Source organism: Lissotriton vulgaris, chromosome 2_1 (assembly GCF_964263255.1).
Source record: "Lissotriton vulgaris chromosome 2_1, aLisVul1.2, whole genome shotgun sequence".
Classification (NCBI taxonomy): Eukaryota; Metazoa; Chordata; class Amphibia; order Caudata; family Salamandridae; genus Lissotriton; species Lissotriton vulgaris.
In genome coordinates this window covers 1,862,856,013-1,862,872,682 of record NC_141687.1, presented here as the reverse complement: position 1 = coordinate 1,862,872,682, position 16,670 = coordinate 1,862,856,013, and the positions used below count along the sequence as shown (strand labels likewise).

At 45.8% G+C, this 16,670-nt stretch overlaps 1 protein-coding gene across 1 annotated transcript in view; it reads right to left on the bottom strand.

Moving 5' to 3' along the window:
* Positions 1–16,670, bottom strand: part of PCSK6 (proprotein convertase subtilisin/kexin type 6) — a 1,364,483-nt gene that overhangs the window by 412,223 nt on the left and 935,590 nt on the right. The gene's annotated exons all lie outside the window — the stretch shown is intronic.

Sequence of the window (16,670 nt, the reverse complement as noted above, 5' to 3'; positions counted from 1 at the left end):
CAACGACCAACTGCGCTCATACCGGCCCAGGTCTATCCTACGGACCTATCTCATGCCGCTCATGTCAATGGACTAGCCTGGGTCAACTCCCAACGGATCTTCACACAATCCCCACCAGCTACCAGCGGGAACTAAAATGCCTATACTTCAACGCCAGATCCCTACCTAAGCATACATTAGATATATGGGACATGTTAACCTCTAAGACTCCAGATTTGGTTTTTATCACCGAAACATGGCTATCCAACGCCAATGCTCCAGACCTAGCCAACGCCCTCCCCCCTGATTACAAAATAATCACACAAAATAGACAAAGCAAGAAAAAAGGAGGTGGAGTCGCCGTGATTTTCAGGGACCACCTTACATGTCTCACGGATACGATTAATGCATATCCCGAACATGAGCTCTTATCATTTAAAATTCTCGCACAGAATTTTGTCATACTAGCAGGCGCAGTTGTCTACAATCCACCAGGACAACAAACCAGTGTCAGCGCCAAACTGCTGAACCAATTACTCCCTTTGTGCCTAAAACACAAAAATTACATGGTCATCGGGGACTTTAATGTCCATTACGAAAATACCAATGGCCCTGGATCGACACAGCTTAAGTACGACATGGAAATCCTGCAACTCAAGCAGCTGGTCAATGGCCCTACGCACATAGCAGGGCACACCCTGGATCTCCTTTTTACCAACATCGAGTCGACCACCTTCACGGAAATCCTTCCCCTGTCCTGGTCCGATCACTTCATGCTTTCATTTTCGTTTAAACTTCCCGGCAAACCTGTAAAGACCAGACCCACCCCCCTCACCTCCAATAGAGCCTGGAGACTAGTTAACGACTCCAATTTCCAAAATCACCTTCGCCAAATAGATATCTCCCTACCGGACAATTCATCTATTTGTAACAACGCCATTCGGCTGGATACCGGAATCCGCCAAACGCTGGACAAAATAGCACCCTTGCGAGAAGTCAGGAAAAAAACATCCACCAACGAAAAATGGTACACCCCCACCCTCAAGAGCCTTAAAAGGGAATGTCAAAAAACAGAACACCAATGGAGACAAACCAAAGACTCTGAAACTAGAGCCAACTATACCACCAAAAGGAGACAATACATCCTTGCCATTCGAGAGGCAAAAAAAGCATTTTTCACGCAAAGAATTCACGAAAACCACAACTCCGCAAAAGAGTTGTTTAAAATCGTGAAAGAGCTTAGCAATCCATCCAGCACTTCGCAAACCCTCACCCCCTCAACAGAAGCATGCGAACGGATTAGCACTTTCTTTTCCGAAAAAATTAACAAAATTTACTCTACCTTCACCCCCTCGCATCCCACCACCCCTTACGGCAACTCTGATGTATACTCACCTACATCCGATTCAGACAACGTCCATCTAGACGTAGGCAACTCCCCTCGTCTAACCAACTTCCAACCACTCTCCGAAGAGGAGGTGTTAGCAGTTCTTAAAGCAATTAAATCTGGCTCTCCTGCAGACCCCTGTCCGCACTTTGTGTTCTCAGAGATTGCACCGACACTCTGCCCCCTCATTACCAAACTTTTGAATCAGTCTCTTGCTTCCGCGTCCTTTCCAGACTCCTGGAAACACGCATCTGTAACCCCCCTCCTTAAGAAAGCCGGATCCGACATCCTCAACCCAGAGAACTACAGGCCGATCTCCCAGCTCCCTTATCTCTCCAAGGCATTGGAGAAAATGGTCAACTTACAACTGTCCAAATACTTGGAGGACAACTCGCTTCTGGACCCCACCCAAACCGGCTTCAGATCTAACAACAGCACCAAGGCTACGCTGCTGGCAGTGTCGGACAGTGTCAGATGCATCACCGATCAAGGGGGATCTGTGGCTCTGATACTGCTAGACCTGTCGGCGGCGTTCGACACGGTGTCGCACGAATGCCTATTAAATATCCTCCAGAGCAAAGGAGTACAAGACATAGCGTTAAAATGGATTAAATCATTCCTGAGTAACCGCACCCAAGCAGTGCACATGGGCCAATTCCATTCAAAACCTTGTCCCATTGGCTGTGGAGTCCCACAAGGAGCCTCTCTAAGCCCCACTCTCTTTAATGTCTACGTTTCATCTCTGGCTGACATTGGAAGAAAGTGGGGCATCGGCATATGTTCATATGCCGACGATACACAGCTGATGGTGACCATGGACGAAAGATCGGAAAGATCGGAAACAACCAAAAATAAACTGCACAGTTGCCTCTCCGAAATGGCAGATTGGATGCGCAACCACTGCCTTAAACTCAATGCCGGAAAATCTGAAATATTACTGTTCGGAGGAGCAAAACTATCATGGAATGATACGTGGTGGCCACCGTCACTGGGAACAGCCCCCACCCCAAAACAGTACGCCAGAAACCTGGGCATCATGATGGACGATGCACTGTCCATGAAAGACCACGTACGCATACTCTGGGGTAAAGGATTTGCAATTTTGAAACTCCTAACCAAAATCTTCTCTTGGATCCCACTGGACTGTCGGCGTACAATTACCCAGGCCCTCCTGGTCAGCCGCCTGGATTATGGCAATGCCCTATTCGAAGGGATGAACGAGCAACTGTTCTCCCGCTTACAGGTCCTTCAAAACCAGGCAGCCAAACTGGTATGCAATAAAGGCAAACGAGATTCGGCATCAGCATGCCTGAAAAAACTCCACTGGCTGCCAATGCGTCAGCGAGCCACCTTTAAACTGCTTTGTCACGCGCACAAAGCCCTCCACAAAACAGGCCCTACAATCCTGCAAGGGAAAATCGAGTTTTATATTCCAAACAGGAACCTAAGATCCACTAACTCAGCCCTAGCAAAACCCAAGCGCATCTACAAAACGAGGACAGGTGGTCGAGCCTTTTCACACCTGGCGGCCAAACGATGGAATGAACTACCTATGGATCTTAGGCACACTACAAACCTCCTTCAATTCCGGCAAAAACTCAAAACCCACCTTTTCCCTAAAAACTAATTCCCCCCGCACAATCTCAGCAGTCCCCTTTTTCTTTTTAGCGCCGTGATATCCCTTGGGATGAGTGTCGCGCTCTATAAATACCAGAAATAATAATAAATAATAGGCCCATAGGAATGAATGGGGAGGTATACCGAGTCGCAATTAAGGAATTCTAAGAAATCGCTATTTTTTAAGGGATTTCTTGATGCATTCCATTTGGCAATTCCTTAATAGCGAATCGGTATTTTTCGCTATTAAGGAATCGCAAATTGGGTTGTTGATGCATCTGGGGGTTAATCGTTCTTTGCCTTTCTTGAGGAGCCTAATGTGCTTCATTTTATTGAATGTATTGTTGTCGACCAAGCTCAGTTGCGAACCTCGATCCATCCAATAGTCCTTTATGGTCTCTGAAAAGGGCTAACACCATTGATTAACCTCCCAAATGCTTGATGCCCAGACATCCAGGAGGAAAGGAAAGAAAGACTGTTTGGAAAAGTAATCCTCAAATAAATGACGATTAGTGACAGGTTTTCAGCATGTTACTGCCTCCTCCTTGCAGTTCTTGCTTATGTGAAGCAATACCAAGCAGTTAAGAAGACAATGCACAAACAAGATTCTCCTGTTTTTAACACAAAATATTACATTAAAGAGAGCAATCGAATATTAAGGTTAATGCTTTGTACCCCCTTAAGCAAAAGAGGGAGTAATGCCATCACAACCTCTAATGGATGATGAATCGGCTGAGTGTATAAGTAGATATCCAATAGTGATAGGGAGATTACACGTCTTCATCCAGATGCTGCCTCTCCCTTTGTGAATCTGGCCTGAATAGAAGAAGTAATCTCTAATAAAGCCTTGACAGGTCATGCTCATGAACAATCATTTGTCTGATCCACATGCTCAGACACTAACCGCGGCTGTCTTTTTGTAACCAAAGTGACAAAAACATCACATCACACATGAATAATCTGCATGAGGCAAAAATACATACCAAAAAGCTTCTTCCATGGGTTAAGAATTCAGAAAGAACTCTAGGAGTACAACTTCCTGATTCCTGTAAATGGCAGACATGGCTTTGGGAAGAATTGTAGAGACCCACAAACAAGATCCATGCCCATAATATCTAGCCTACAACTGCCACCAGGAAGAATACACGGAAATAAAGAAATTAAAAGCGGCACTTTCAAAAGGCACAAGGGGGCAGATTATAAATGAAAAGCAAATGCCAGAGAGGCAGATCTGTCCTGAGCAGTTTGAACTGGAAAACAGATGGGAAGCATAAAATGCTGTGGTTGTCAGGTCAACCCAGGCTCATGAAAGATCTATTACTGTCAAATGGACTCTTGAAGAAGCAACAAAATTCTCAGAAAACACTAGTCATATAAAAACAAAAGCACTTAAAGTTGGTCTAATTCTAAGCCAGAAATAGTCCACACCAAAGCCAATCAAAGTCTAGAGAGTGAAAGGCATTTACGGATTGCAGGGCTGCTATCAGACAATGCTGTGTAGACTGAGCTCTGGAACCACTGCCTCTTATCCTTGGAACTGATAGACACAACTAAATTCAGAGGAGGAGGGGGGGCAAGGAAAGACCCAATTTGGTTCCATAGGCCAAGGATGAGGAAACATTCCATCCTGACCCACTGAGGTGCAGTCAAAATTACATCATTTAAGCCCCAACCCCTTCATTTCCGAGCTTGCTGAGATCTTAGCAAGAAATGCGCATGTGCAGGCACGCTCCCATGCGCAGTTTTCTCAAGGATTACCGATTCTGTGAGGAAGAGGAGGGCAGCCCGGGGACGCCGCATGCCAGGTAAGTGGTTTAAATTTAATAGTACGTAATGTAGATTTAATTCATAATAAAGGGAGGGTGGAGTTGGATGGCGTAGCGGAGCTCCACATAGTTTGTTTGCAACTCCATGGACCTCCACGTAGATCGCTACGTCCACTAAGCCTGGGAATATTCAAAATCTACATAATCAGCCAGACAGTATTTATAGAGTACGGCTACTCACCTGTGAAGGTATCCAGGCGCTAAGTTTTAGCTGGACTCATTCTAACAGCCAGGTCTTTAGTCTCTTTCCGAATTCTGTAAGAGACGGTGATGTACATAGGTGATGGGGACGTCATTCCAGGCTTTAGCGAAACAGTAGGAAAAGGAAAAGCCTCCACTGCAGCTTCAGCAGATGCGGGGAATGTATGCAAGGGAGGCAGAAGGTAGGTGTTCTTGAAGGCTGGTGGAAGTTCAGGCGATGGTTGATGTATGCTCTTCCTTGGTCAAGGAGCACTTTATAGGCATGTCAGTATCTTGAATTGACATCTTTTTTGGACGGGGAGCCAGTGGAGGTGCCTGAACTGGGGGGTGATGTGGGTCAGCCTTGGAGAGTGCATTTTCATAGTCCAGCCAGCTGGTGACAAGGGCTTGGGTGACGGTGTTTCTGGTGCTGATGTGGATCCATCTGAAGATCTTTCAGGGCATGCAGAGGGCATGGAATCATTGGATGAGACAGCCCTGATCTGGGGTTCAATTGTGTGTTTGCGGACTAGGATGATGCCGAGGTTACGGGTATGGTCTGTCGGTGGGGGTGTGGGTCCGAGGTCAGCAGGCCACCAGGTGTCGTCCCATGTGGATGTGTTGTTCCTAAAAATCAGCACTTCCTCACTGGTCAGTGTTGAGCTTCAGGTAGTTGTTCTTCATCCAGTCGGCTACACTCGCCAGGGCATTGTGGAAGTTGGTTCTAGTGCTGGAGGAGTCCTCCATGAGTGAGAGGATGAGCCGGATGTCATCTGCATGGGACATAATGTTGAGGCCATGGGTTCTGATGATGTCAATGAGGGGTGTCATGTAGGTGTTGAACAGTGTCGGGCTGAGGGATGAACCTTGAGGGGAACAGCAGATGATGCTCTTGAGATCCCAAGTGAAGGGTGGTAGCTGAATTTTCTGGGTCCGTCCTGTAAGGAAGGATGTGACCCATTTGAAGGCATCTTCCTGGATCCCGATTTGGTGGAGCCTCTTGATGATAGTGTGGTGGGATATGGGGTCGATCATCGTTGTGAGATTGAGGAGGATCAAGGCCGCTGTTTCACCTCATTCGAGGAGGATTCTAATGTTGTCATGGCGGTGATCAGGGCAGTCTCGGTGCTGTGGTTGGCGCTGAAGTCAGACTGGAGGCGTCCAACTGGTTGTTTCTCTCCAGGTGTTTGGTGAGCTGGTTGTTGATGGCCGTCTTAAGGACTTTGGTAGGGAAGGGAAGCAGCAAGATAGGGCTGTAAAACTTGAGTTAAGTTGGTTTATCGGACGGTATCTTGAGGAAGGGCCTGACCTCTTATGCGTTTCCATCCATCCGGGAAGGCATCCGTGGTGAGGGATGCATTGAGGATGGAGGTGAGTGCCATGCTGATTTCTTTTCTCCCGAGGTTGAAGAGGTGGTAGGGGCAAGGATCCGTGGAAGCTCCAGAGTGGATGGAGTTCATGATGGCTGTGGTTTCTGTGTGGAGCTGTTCCTATGCGCTGAGTGGGTGGGCAGTATCCGATGGTGTGAGGAGGTTGTAAAGGTTGGGGTTCGAAGTTAGTGTAGATGGTGGATATCTTGTTGTGGAAGTAGTTTGCCAGTATGTCACAGAGTTCAAGGGAAGGTGGGATCAAGCTCTCCGTGGCTGATGGAATGGAGAACTTACTGGCGATGCTAAAGAGGTTCTTGCTGTGGTTGGTGCTTGCTTTGATGACTTCTGCTATGGTTGCTATGGTGTCTCTTTTAGTGTCCTTGAGGCGCTGGCAGTAGTTGTTGAGGGCTGACTTGAGGGTGTCTCAGTCTGTGGGGTCTCTGCCTGTGAGCCACTTTCTTTCTCATTGTTTCCAGTTGTGTTTTACGGCCCTGCGTTCTGGTGAGTACCAGCTGGCTTTTATTGGTTTCTCTGCTGGTCTTGGCTGGCTTAATGGGGGCGACTCTGTCGGCGCACTTGTTGATCCAGTCAGAGAAGTTTTGGACGGCTTGTTCCAGGTTGGTTGCAGAGTCGGACTGGTTGTTGTTGAGGGAGCCGGCCCATTTGATTTCTGTCACTATGTTCCAGCTGTGGTGGGAGGGGTGGAGGGGCCAAGTGGTGGTGCAAAGGGATCCTGCAATGGTGTAGTGGATGATAGTGTGGTCGGACCAGGTGAGTTTGTGACAGGACTTACTTGACTCTGTCACTGGAGTTAAAGATCGGGTCTAGCATATGTCCTGTGCTGTGTGTGGAGTTGGTAACCAGCTGGGTGAGGCAATGTTGCTCATGCTTTCCAGGAGGTTTGTGGAGTTGGAAGAGGGACATGTAGTGTTTGGAGTCGACTGCTAGGGGGGCAATGAATTTTGGGGATGGCATCGGAGAAGTTGGGGCGAGGTCCAGGGTCTCGACAGGTGAGGGTGCCCCTGATGGTCATTCTGCTGTCAGTATGGAGTTGGAAGTTGAGGTGGTCCATGATGGGTGTCTTAGATGCTGGTTCAATGGAGTGTCTCTTTGTGGATGATGGCAATGGATCCTCCATGTTTGTTGGTGTCCTGGTTTATCATCTTGTAGCCGTTGGCCATTGCTGTGGTGATGTCTGGTGTAGAGGAGGGGTTGAGCCAGGTCTCTGTGATAAAGATCATTTCAGTGGTGAGGGTGGTGATGGCGTCCCAGATTTTGGTGGCATGTTTGCAGAGGGATCGAGCATTGGGCTAGATGCAGTGGAGAAATTCCGGGGTGCCCATGGTCAGTGAGGTGGGTGCGTTGGAAGATTTTGTGCGGGCGGGAGATCCAGAGTTGCTGGTGAACCGACAGTGGTGTCAGGTGAAAGGTTCTGCCATTGATTGAGGAGATGCGATGTGGAACTTATTGATGCATTATCTGCGGTGAAATGCTAGGAGCTCTGTGGCAGCGTAGCCGTGGACGTTGTAAGGGCCAGGGTTCCTGGCACTGGTCGCGGTCAAGGCATGGGCAGGTACAGATGGGCTTGCCTTTGGCACAACTGTGGCACGGCCATGCTGTGGCCTCCATTACATAGGTCCTTGGGGGAGCAGGGCAATGGGCAGTGGGAGAGGCAACACCCGTGGGAAGCGAGCAGCAAGGCGGGCCGACTCGCTGGAAAAATGGCATACAATGGGTTAAACCAAAAGTAAGTTAGGTGGCAAGAAGCTTGGGACAAGTGGGCAATGGGCTAATCTAACAGGAAAGGAATGACTAGTCTAAGCATGAATGGCACAAAACGGCATTCAATAGTTAAATAATGGTGCAGTTAAGGTGGCACAATAGGCTAATCTAACAGGAATGAAAAGGCTAATCTGAGCATGAATGCTACAACACAAATCGGCGTACAGCAGTTAAAGGTGCAGTTGAGACGGCACGATGGACTAATCTGAACAGAAAACAAACTAACCTGGAACAGTGAACATACAATATAAGGGAGGGCAATGAAGCGGGAGCAGTGAACCGCGCCAGGAGGGGGGAGTTGTGAGCGCGACAGCAGCAACAGGGGAGACCGGCTAGAGGGCAGCGAGGGGGGAAGCTGGCCCTAGCACCTGCTCCCTAACATTCTTTGACACACGCACAGGAGACCAGGGAGAAGCTAATACATCTGGCCATGTAAGTAATGAGTGAAAACACCACACTGAATTTACTCCTGGTGGAGACTAGCATTCTGCTGATTAACACTGACACATGCACACCTGTTACATGCTCAAGTTGGAGTTCAGCCCAAAGTGCTGATTTTCCGTGCACACAGATTAACAGCAGACGTCTTTGTAAACACCAATACAAAGTACATGACCTAATATACTTTATATGGCACACAGGGGTGTATCTTCGGGGGTGGGTGATGTTTGAGGTGTGACCCCACCCTTCCCCGGATATATGCATTCTTGGCTTGAGAGTTGGGTCTGGGGGCAGAGTTGGGTCTTCCATGCCTTTGTTGGTTTATCTCTTCGTCCTATTTTGACTAACATGTTTTAATCTCTTTTTTTTCCACACAGGGGACCACCTAATGCAAATCAGTATTGAACCTGTACTTCATGGGAAGAGTGTATCCCAAACCTAGGTCATCCCTCCACCCACAGGCATACTGTGATTCACATCCCCCTGGTGGCACGTTTCCACTAATTGAAACGTGGCTATTTGATAGGTCCCTCTCTGATCTTAGTAGTATAAGCACTAAGGATTACAAACATCTGTCATAACCGTGACTCACATTGTGTGGGTGACCTTGCAGTGTTTTTTCATTGACATTTAGACTGCCGATGTATCACATATGAGATTATTTGAGTTCTGACTTACTGGCATGCAATTTCTCAATATCAATATTCATGTGCAGTGCATGGTGTATTGTCCTCACAGAGCCTCAACCAAAACCACTGGCAAAATTAATAAAGTGATTGCTCAAAACTCAATTTGTTGTAAACAACTGACAGCGCTGGGTGACTGATCTATACATGAAAATCCTTTCGGATGTATGTTCGCTGACATTTCTGCACATTATGGACTCGCTGGGGATAGTTCTGATGGTTCAAGAAGCTACACATATAGCTGACCTCATAGTAGGTCTGCTTTTAGAACATATAGAACTGATGAAGGTTATTGATAGTTTTCTTTGAGTGGACAGACCATTCCTTGATGCTATTGATGCACTTATCAAAGTGCTAAAGTCGATGAAGCATGCATATCCCAGGAGCCGACTTTGATCTTGCCTTGCCACCATAGTCTGGTAGACGTGGTTTGAGGAGTGAGGGATACAATATGACAGGACTTTTTAGAATGCACACAGGTCTCAGAAGCAGATGCTCAAAACACTGTGCTGGGCTGCTGGTCCTTCCTTTCCATATAGAATGCAGGGCAGTCGACCTCAGTACTTTCTAAATGGTACTTTTTGAAGGCTGCCTTCTTGAGTAATTGAGGAAAAGGAGCAACTAGTTAATTGTGATTAGAAGTCAAAGGTGCAAAAACAAGAAGCAAACATTTCACTTTGGTTTTCCATGCACATTTTAGTGTCAGGCATGGCAGCCTCTTCACTATCCTGTTGCCCCCTAATTCATACTACGGGTCTTCAAGTGGACTAGGTGAGCAAAGAACCCCCTTTTTCCTTATTGCGGTTTGTGTTTTCCCATACTCTGAGCCAAGACATCGTTTTTTGGTTCATGGTCGCACACTTGGATTTGCTCTACTGGGATATTTTTGGGACTCTCTGGTGCAAAAGGGTATGGTTGTGTGTTTTTGTGACCATACTATATTGGTCACAGATTAAGCATGATTTCATTTTGTGGAACAGATGACATATTTACTTCCTTCTCTTCGTTCCATTGCAGACCTGGATTAGTATAGTGCTCAATCTCCAGCATCTGCAGTTATGTGCGCTTTACAAATACACCTGTTATGTTATGTATATATATATACTCTGGCAACATGACTACAAAACAGACACAACACAGGCATGCCAAATGCAAGCCCATCTGTGACCGTCCACATCCAGATGTGACTAGTAGCTGGTCAGGCTCCACTCTCTAAATTACCTAGGCTTGGATTTCAAGGAACAAATCCACATTGGTGCACTCCCCTCCATTTACTCTAGCACAGCCACTCTACCAACTGAAAGCACTGCAATCCTGCACTCCTTTATCTTATATCACTCTCTCCTTATTTAAAGAGTTTGCTCCCAGGCCTATATATCACGTACTTACATTAAGTCATTCAATACCATACTAGCTAATGCCAGAACCACGGCGAACCATCGCCACACTGATTGACAGCCATTCATTGGACTTGATCTGCATTAGAGAAAAATATCTCACCCAAGACGCTGGCATGTGACAGTTCACTGACAAAACATTGACACCCAAAACATCCCCATACAACAATGTAGAATCATAAACATCGATGTCAAAAATATTGATATGCTATATTTATAATGCTAAGTACAAAAATATCGGAAACAAATATCGATGTCATAAATATAGATGTACAAAGTATTATATGCAGCACGTAAGGGTCCTTCCACGATCGCTCCCAACGCCAGGTGGTGCATCAGCCGGCAGGAGCCCCAAGCCGGTTCGTCAATATCACTCGTAAAAATATAATGAAGATGCACACTCAGAAGTAGATAACTTGAAACCAAGGTTTATTTCTGTGTACCACTACGTGTTTCGACACCTTGGTGTTTCAAGTAATCTACTCCTGAGTGTGCATCTTCATTATATTTTTACGAGTGATATACATATATATATATATATATATATATATATATATATATATATATATATATATATATATATATACATATACATATACATATACATATACATATATATATATATATATCTAGCAAACAGGTCTTTAAGGTGGTACAGTCCTTCTTTAACTACGAATCTTTTGGGGCTTCTCTTTGCCCCAAAAACAGCGGCGACAACCTTTTGCGCATTTGCATTCAATATTCTTTAGATTCAAATTCATTGTCATCCTTTATGAATCAGTTTCACTTTCCATACTCCATGTCCATTTAATGTTTACTTTCACCATGCAACTTAAATTTTGCCAATTTCCAAAGTTTCTCATATTCCTGTCGGCCTTCCGAAGTCCTTCTTTAAACCTAAATGTATTGAGAGGGAGGTCCCCCCGTCAACCACTCTATGCGAAAACATCTCAGAGTTTTTTGACCAGAAAATTAAACAGGTTTATGAGTCCTTTGGGCCAGAGGAAAAAACAGTAAAAACGGATTTAGCCATCAAAGAGGTGGCGTGTGAAACCCTAGTTCAATTTCAGGCGATACCCCTAATGGCGGTCAAGCGAGAACTAAATTGCTGCAAATCAGGCTCGCCGGACGACCCTTGTCCTCCTAAACTTTGGAGCACCATTGCTGATTTTGTGGCCCCCACACTACAACAGATCTGGAATACGTCCATCATCTCTGGGGTATTCCCGAACATTTGGAAACATGCTACCCTCCTCCCGCTAAAAAAAAAAACCTAATGGTGATCCTAAAGATCTCAGCAATTTACGCCTGATCTCTCTGCTAGCGGCACCGGGAAAAATGTTCGAGAAAATAATACAGCGCCAGCTGAGCAAATTCATTGAAGACAACAAAATATTGCATGAGACGCAATCAGGCTTTTGACCTAGCTTCAGCACAGAGACAGCATTAATTGAGGTGGCAGAGTCAGTAAGGTGGTCAATGGATTCAGGAAGCTCAGCGATGCTGGTACTCCTGGATCTGTCGGCCGCCTTCGACACGGTTGATCATGCTAGACTCTTGATGCGACTGGCTGAGATTGGCATCCGGGACAGGCACTGGGGTGGATACACTCATATCTGTCCCAGAGAACACAGAAGGTGGCGTTGGGATCTGTATCTTCAACACCCAAAGTCCTCAGCTGTGGCGTCCCTCAAGGGTCGGCACTCAGCCCCCTCTTGTTCAACATCTACCTCGCTCCTCTCTTTACGCTAATTGCCAATTGGGGTGTGAAGGCAATATCATACGCCGACAACACCCAATTGGTATTTCCGTATTCAGAGGTGTCGGAGGAGTCCTTCTAGAGTTTCAAGGGCTGTCTCCAAGATGTGGCCTGTTGGATGAATACAAATAAATTAAAGCTCAACGCCAATAAAACGGAAGTGATCTTTTTTGGGAAAGGCCTCCCTCCACCCCCTGAGCTATGGTGGCCAGCGGAAATGGGACAAGCCCCCTCTCCCAGCCTAACGGCAAAAAATCTGGGTGTGCGGTGGGATGACAGTCTGTCTTTTACCTTGCACATCCAACAAGTAGTTGGCTGCTGCTTGAGTAAACTGAGGAATCTTCGCAAGATTCTGAGGCTGCTTCCAGAGAGTTGCCGTAAAACAGTAATCCATGCCCCAGTGACATCTAGGCTGGATTACGCCAACGGCCTCTATCTGGGCTTACCAAAATACTTAATTCAAAAACTTCAGTTGGTCCAAAATGCGGCTGCAAGACTGGTAATGAGGATTCCTTTTAAGCACTCAGTCTCTCCGTATCTTCGATCACTTCACTGGCTACCAGTTGCCAGCAGAATCAAATTCAAGGCACTGACGTTGGCCTTCAGGTCTCTGTATGGAACCTGCCCTAAATACTTGAAAGTTCGGCTCCCGAGATACTTCCAGGCCTGTGCGCTTCGTTCCAACTGCCGCGTTCAGCTGGCTGCCCCTCGAGTGAAAAGGGCTCGGCTGGGGGGTCGAACTTTTTCGACAAATGTTGAGACATTGTGGAACACATTGTCCCAGCAATTCAACAAGCCCCCTCTGAAATCTGCTTCAAGCGACTGCTAAAAACCTGGCTCTTTACCCAATCGCACTAGGCATCTTCACTTCAGTCCTCTTGGTTAACTGTGTTCTTTTCAGCGCCGGGACACCTCCTCGCGAGGTAGCTGTTTGCGCTATATAAAATGCTGTATTATTATTATTGTATTATTATTATATGCCAGATGCCCAAAGAGATTGACTCGCACTCACGCGAGGTTCAAATCCAAGTTGGATTTATTGCACAGAAATCAAAAGAAATAGACGCGTTTCGGCGGTACGCCTTCGTCAGTATCAGGCGGCCGCCATGACGCTGCAGTATATAAACATGATTACAATGACTGTTGCTGCACAAAGTCTGGCGGGATCTGTCCCTTGCAAGCACCATTTTAGAATCAGGCAACACATAAATATCGAAGCGATGAAAGAAAATTGCACACTAAATAAAGTATGTACATTTTCAATGAATTTAGCCCTCGAATGGGCTTTTGTTAAAGTGGTGCTGCGGTGGAAAATTTCATTCAAAATCACATAAACCGCACAGATGTTAAGATCCACAAGTCAAACTGTACTCAATCAATTGGAAAATAATTACTGTGATTAAATAAAGCAAGGGCACCCTTAAAAAACAATAAATGTAACATTGATTCATGCCTGAAGTTTCATAGTGCAGCAAAAAATTGTGAATAAAGACAAATATTATATACAGCATTTACAGGTGTACTTTCAGTTCCTCCCCCATGTTGAGTCCCAAAGGTGTTTTAGTTGATAAATCAATAATATATCGGGACTCTAGTCTCCTTAAGAATTTAGCTCTATCTCCCCCTCTGGGATCTCGAGGCACATGGTCAAGGCAGAAATAACTCAAGAGTTTGCGGTCACTGTTATGGTGAATTAGAAAATAACGGGCTACTGGATAATTACTATCGTTGTTTTGTATTGCCCTCTGATGTTCTAGAATGCGGATTTTAGCAGGGTGTATTGTGCTCCCTATATATTTAAGTCCGCACGGGCAAGTAAGACAATAGACCACAAATGGTGTCAAACAATTCATAAATTTCTTGATGGCAACTGGATCGTGCTTCCCTGGTACGGAATAGCTGACAACTTTCTTGCTACCCGCACATGCCTTGCACTTATTGCAAGGATAGAACCCACCTATACCTTGTATGCCTCTGGCAGCAGGGGGCAAATGGCTCTGTGCCAAATGATCTTTAAGTGACTTGGTTTTACGAAATGATATAGATGGTTGGGCAGGGATGTCACGTCCAATGACAGGGTCAGACTTCAAGATACTCCAATTGGACTCCATAATCTTTTTGAGGATCTTGGCTGCGTTGGAAAAGTTTGTGATGAGCCTCAGATTGCTGGTACCTGTGTTTTTATCTATTTTAGGAATCTCTTTAATCAAGTCGGTTCTACTCTTGACCTCAGCTTTCTTCCATGCTTCACTCAGTACCCTATCTTTATAACCTCGTGCCCTGAATCTATCGAGGCTAGCCAGCCCCGCTTCATTATAGTCTTCAGGACAGGAGCTGTTGCGTTTGATACGCAAAAGTTCCCCATAGGGGATACTGTTCTTAAGGCTTGTGGGGTGACTGCTGCATGCATGGAGCACTGAGTTGCCCGCTGTGGGTTTCCTAAAGAGAGCCGTCTGTAACTTGCCATCTGTTACGAATACTCTTACATCTAAGTAATTCACCTCAGTGTTGCTAATTTCACCTGAGAATTTCAAATTAAGGTTATTGCTGTTAAGATGTTTGATATAATCTTCAACTGACTGTCTACTCTCTTTCCAGACCAGAAAGAGGTCATCAATGTAACGCCTCCAAATTATGGTCTTGTTAACCCAATGGTCACAGGAGTCCGAAAAGGCCACCCGTTTCTCCCACCAGCCGACGAAAAGATTCACGTAACTGGGGGCGAAGCAGGCTCCCATCGCCGGCCCCCGTTTTTGTCGGTAGATCTGGTCCTGAAAAATGAAAATGTTGTTAAACAAGCAGAAACGAAGAAAGTCAATGAGCATTTCACTGTGCTCCCTATATTCTACTGATCTTTGTTGCAACACCTGATTGATTACATCCAAGCCTTGTTCATGTGAAATGCTTGTATACAAGCTGGCTATGTCTAAGGTCACCATTAGATAATCTGATTCCCATGGGCTCCCATCAACATAACGTAGGAAGTCCTTAGTGTCTCTCGTATAAGACGTCATTTCCTCCACAAAAGGAAAGAGATAAAAGTCTATGAATTTAGAAATGTTCTCCTAAAGGCCTCCAACAGATGAAAATATTGGACGGCCTGGCGGTTTTTACGAGTCTTTATGCACCTTCGGCAGGTGGTAGAAGGTGGGTATCTTAGGATTACAAACTGACAGGAATTTGAGTTCTTCAACTGACAGCATTCCTCTTGTGTGCCATTTGTGTATCAGTTTTTCATATTGAGTGATACTCTCCAGATATTCTTTCATAGCAATCGGTGTATAATTGTCACGATTGCTGAGTTGGAGAAGTGCTTCAAAGCAATAGTTCTTACGAGTTTGCAAAACTACATTGCCGCCCTTGTCGGAGGGTTTTATTACAATGCTCTTGTCAGCTGCCAGATCCTTTATCGCTTTCCTTTGTTGAAATGTCAGGTTCCACGTGGATCTATGGTTCTCTGCTGGATTCTCTCTTAAGTTCCGCAGATCCAACATGACCTTGTCGTGAAAAACGTCAATGGCGTCCGAGTTAGATGGTTGGACAAACTTCGAGACTGGTTTAAAGGGGCTTGGTTCTCTTAACTGGATGTTACTAGAGGATACTCCAGAGTTAGCCATGTCCGGTGCTTTTTGGCTGGCTGTAGCACCTTCTGTATTCAGATCTTCCAAAACTGCAAGAAGCTCCAACTCCTTTTCATTGATGGGGTTGGACCCTGATGTTTGGGGAGTACCAGGTGAGTTGATGCCTTTTAGTTTAAAGAATTTGTGTAGTTTCATTTTACGCACTAGTTTGAAAACGTCAATGCGTGTCTGTACAAATTCAAAGTTACTTGTTGGACAGAAGGTAAGTCCAAGTTGTAAAGCAGCTGTTTCTGAGGGTGTCAAAATTTTAGGAGTCAGGTTAATGATAGTTAGATTTTCTGTGTCTCTCTCCAGGGCATTGGGCATCCCCTCGGTTTTCCTGCGCCTCTTTTGTGGTGCGTGCCCCCACCTCTCCTGGTGCGTCTGTGGCTATTTCGGGCGGTCTTCTCTTTCCCCCTTTAAGCCACGCTTGCCTGATTAGGTCGAACTCCTCGTGAAAATGGGGAGGTGTCGGTATGGCAGGTATATTTACGCTGGATGCTCCTCTCGTGTCGTTGTCCGAAAGTTCCGCGCCTGAGACCTCTGATTCTGAAGTTTCAGGGGCGACAGACTGCTGTTGTTGTAGCGATCTATTTTTTCTTAGATCTCTCCTAGGGGCATCATAC